The following is a 4577-nucleotide window of genomic DNA, read 5'->3' as shown; positions in this document are numbered from 1 at the left end:
CTGGCGGGGCCTGGGCCGGAGAAGTAGGGGGGATGTCAGAGCAGACGCGCTGCGAAGCTTTCGCGCGCACTTCCCGTGTCCCCCAGGTCCCGGGGCCGAAATGCGGTGGCCGGGGCCGGATCAGCCCACCGGCCTAGTGGAGAGCGCCCTGGGTCTGGGGCCGCCAGTGAGGGCTGGAGTGTGTCAGAAATCGTCCCTAAAGGCAATAACTTTAAAAAACTGTAATGTTCAGAGAAGTCAAGTCTGGGATTAGTGCTTTTTGAGCCTTTTGTGAAATACATATTCATACAAGGCATTAACTCCAGACAACATATCCTGAGAGCATTACCATGTTACTGTAATCGCCTGGCTGCAGAAGCGAAGAACGGATCCCTTTTAAAGCCACATAATCACACGTTCTTCGGGCCAGACCCTCCCAGCGTTCTGTGTGGTTGTACCTACCCATCATGTGGTGCTATTTAAAGCAGATGGCAGTGCCTCACCTTGTCAGGCTTAAAGTCTGAGGAGGAGCTAGGATTGATCTCTCTGCATCAGTGCACCAGAGTCTCATTTATGGGACCAGGTCTGAGGAGGTGTGGAGGAGACAGGGAAGACCTTTAGGGCATAGAGCCTCCATGATGTGAGTTTCCATCTATTCCGAGCTCTTCTCGAGAGGCTCTTTTTCCAGATCACTGTTCATGTTTGGACAATTGTGAAAGTTCTCAGATTTTCCAGTGGGAGGCTGGCTTGGAGGGTGTGGGTTTGGGGTATTCAAGATGGTACTTGATGGTGGCCCATTTTCTGGGTTTCCCATAGCTGCTACTTTTTTCATATCTTTTGAAGGGGACAAGATTTAGTTTTGATTTCAGGTGCAAGAGAATTTGTTTTGGGGCGTCAGTTTTAGCTAGATAAAAACAAAAACTGAAAAATAGAGGTTTCCAGGGAAGAATGCTGGAGTAGGAATCAAAACATTTGACTTTCGGTGTGTGTTATCCAGAGCTGGTTGCCTTCAGAGGTCATGACTGTAGAGTTTCTGTCACTAAACTGGGCCCTGTTTGCATAGTGAGCCCTAAACTTGCTCAAGGTCAGTGATGGGGGCCAGGATTTGAACCCGGGCAGCACAGACCTGAGGTAGTGTTCTGCGCCACTGTTTTCTTTTTATATATATAATAGTTTATGTAAAACTGCACCTGGGGGTGCAGGTGTCTTTTTGAATCAGTGTTCTGGTGTCTTTTGGGTAGATACCTAGGAGTGGGATTGCTGGGTGATAATGGAAGCTCCATTTTTAGCAGTGTGAGGAACCTCCAAACAGTTTTCCATAGTCTGCACCACTGTTTATAATGTTGACACCATTGTGATGACATGAGAAGGTTGCTGGGAAGTAATTGTTTCTCCTCTTTTGTTTACATACTTGTATCCTGTAGGCCACCTCATCTCTCATTGTTTCAGCAGAAAGCATTTTTGTTACTTGGCTTTTACTGCCACTGTTAATTTCATTGATAAGGAACTGCTCATGTTAATTGACATGTTCAAAGTGACAGCTTTAAAAAAAAAAACTTATTTTAGGGCCTTACTTGGTGGCACAACACTAAAGCTCAGCATGGCAAGCCAGCCGCAGCTGCTTCAGTGGGAGTTTGATCCCCCGCCCCATAAAGGAGGCTAGGCAGACTCTCCTGTCTTGCCCGCTGCTTCCCTCAGCAATGTACTTGGTTGATCTGCTTGTTCTGCTCCCCACTCTGTCTCTGGTGAAGTCTCTCACCACCTCTGTATGTCTAGCCTGTACCCCAGTTCTGTATGCATGAATAAATATTTGTAATACTTATTTTATTTATTATGCATATACGAACCGCCTGTAGGCCAGAGGACGTTCAGTGAGAGGATTCACCAGAAACAGAGCGGGGAACAGAACTGGCGGATCTACTGAAATACACTGCTGAGGGGAGCAGTGGGTGAGACAGGAGAGGTCTGCTGTGCCCTGTGGTCAGCTCCCTGGCTGGGGATTGAATTTGCTTTGCAGTGGCTATCTGTAGCTTCATATTGCTGAGACTTTAACCTTTGTGCCACCAGGGAAAGTCTGGCTTCTGTTATCTTGAAGGTATTAGCACTCACTGAAATTGATAGGAAATCAGTTGTAAATCTATTTCCAGAAATGTGTTTGAAGAGAACAAGACTTAAAAATATACCCAAATTAAGAAAAGATGAAGGGGGGGATGAGAATAAAGAAACTTACTTGTCATGTAATTTTACTAATCACGCAAAATTTAAGATTTATCTAGTAGTTCTTAAATGAAGAACCTTTCAGAGTATCAGTTTACATCATGGGAGATTTTAATGAGTGTAAATCTTTGCTTGTCACATTAGAGAGTGAGTCAACTTTTCTTAACTATTGTTTATTCAACCACTTGTATTTTGTATATATGTAGCAGCCTCCTCTATTGAATTCAGAGGTGGCATTGCACTTAAATATTCTAGGAGTGAAAATCCCAGAAGCACAATTTGAAGATAGGAGCTTTCAGATTGGCTACATAAGGTTAAAACTCAATTCTTTCTCATTTAGGCACAAGCTTGTGTAAAATGGAATTTCTTGGACCAGATTGCAAAATATTGGGAATTACAGAGAAGTACTGAGAATTCCACATGTGGAGAGATCTTGGACTTGTTCAGCTTAATAAGGTAAATGATCTTCTAATGACTTTCTCATTTAATAATCTCTCTGAGAAGCATGAATTTGATCTTCTTTGACTTTAAAACAGACTTTCTATTTGAAATATGTAAAGTGAGACCCTCAATTTAGTTGTAATCAAATCCTAGCCATAGACGTGATAGTGCTGAGACTTAACCATGGGCCACCAGGGAGGCCCTTGTGTTGAGTCTTGAGTCTTCTTTATGTATCTTTTCTTGTTACCTGCAGATAATGATAGCTTTACCTCTTTGCCAATTCAGCTCCCTTTTTATACTTTCTCTTGTCTTGTTACTCTAGCTAGAACTTCCTGTAGAGTGTTAAATTGTAGTGATGTGAGTGAACATCTTTGTCTTATACCTTATCTTGGTGAAGAAACTTTCATCATTGAGAATGAATAAAATTAGCTGTGCATTTGCTGTAAATGGCTTTTATTCTGTTAAGATGCATCCCTTTATTTACATTTTTTCAAGGATTTTCATCATAGTGGATGTTGGATCTTCCCAAACACTTTCTCAGCATCCATTGATACAGCATTTTAGTTGATATATGTAATCGCTTTGATTGATTTCCAGGTGCTGAACCACCCTTCTGCCCCTGGTTCGGTCGTGGTGCGTGATCCTGCTAAGGCATTGTCAGTCAGTTTGCTAGGACGTCTGTATCTGTGTTCATTAGGGCAATTGGTGTGTGATTTTCTTTTCTTGTTTGGTTTGCATATTAGAGTAATGTTAGCATCACAAAATATATTTAGCAGTGTTCCAAAGAAGGTGTTTGGAAATTATGTATATAAGAAACTTTTCAGGGGCCTCCCTGATGGCACAAGGGGTGGTACTATGAAGCTCTCCGCAGCCAACACAAGTTCGATCACTGGCCAGGCAGGTGACCTACCTATGCAGGAGACCTCTCCTGTCTCTCCCACTGCATTTATTTTTATTTTTATTTTCTTTATGCATACAAGCAGAGGTACAAGCCAGAGGTTCAGTGGTGATTGGCGGAGGGCGGTGGTTAGAGGTTTCACCAGAGACAGAGTGGGGAGCAGAACAAGCAGATCCACTGAAGTACACTGCTGAGGAGGGCAGTGGGCAAGACAGGAGAGGTCTGCTGCGCCCTATGGGTCAGCTCCCTGGCTGGGGATCGAACTCACGCTGCAGTGGCCCCAGAGAGCTGCATAGTGCTATGCTTAACCCCTTGTGTCACCAGGAAGGCCCCTGATCAGGAAGTCTTAATAATAGAGAAAACTTTAGTCAAATAACCCATTTCGTCATTTAAGGTGCTATCTTTTGATAATGGAATATTGCTAATTATGGTGAAAATACAACTTTAGATATCCTATAGTTTTTCTTACTCGGCATACTTTCAAAAATGAGAACATTTCCAAAGTGGAAAAGTTATTTTGGGAATTCGTAAGGGGTGCTTTTAACAGTTTGGGCCTTTGCTAATTGACAGTTGCAAACAGGGATAATTGCAGTTGGCACCCTGGGAGTGCCTTGGGCTATGGGCTGTTGACCCAGTGAGAGCAACAGTGAGGCCAACAGCGGCACCACCCCCATTAGTATTGTAAGGTGTTAGATCTAGATATATGGGGGTACGGGACTGGTACCTGCAGACATGTTTTCGTGTCGCTGTACATCTAAAGACTACAGACCTGTAGTATGTAATTACACTTACTGTATGTAACACTGTACATAAGTAATTGTTAGTGCCTGGCAAAATGCAACAACATTCTCTCACATTAAAAAAGGTGTTAAATTCAGCCCCTCCCTGGTGGCGCAGCGGGTTAAAGCACAGCACTAAGAAGCTAAAGTCACTTATGAGTTTGAGTTATGAGCCACGCATGAGTTTGATCCCCGCCTGCCCTGGAGGAGATCCACATGGCGTGGCAGACCTCTCCTGGCCCTCCCGCTGCTCCCCTCAGCTG

The 4577-nt window shown here is 43.7% G+C and overlaps 1 long non-coding RNA gene across 3 annotated transcripts in view; it reads left to right on the top strand.

The window, feature by feature from the left end:
• The first annotated feature begins 2546 nt into the window (after positions 1-2546).
• LOC105853824 overlaps positions 2547-4577 on the top strand; it is a 10833-nt gene continuing 8802 nt past the window's right edge. For all 3 annotated transcript variants that reach the window (XR_001145601.1, XR_001145600.1, XR_001145599.1), the window contains exon 1: positions 2547-2652. This is a non-coding gene — a long non-coding RNA (uncharacterized LOC105853824). The remainder of the gene's footprint in view (positions 2653-4577) is intronic.

This window comes from Condylura cristata, unplaced genomic scaffold (assembly GCF_000260355.1).
Source record: "Condylura cristata isolate star-nosed mole 26May11 unplaced genomic scaffold, ConCri1.0 scaffold00018, whole genome shotgun sequence".
Taxonomy (NCBI): domain Eukaryota; kingdom Metazoa; phylum Chordata; class Mammalia; order Eulipotyphla; family Talpidae; genus Condylura; species Condylura cristata.
This window is presented reverse-complemented; position numbering and strand designations above follow the sequence as displayed.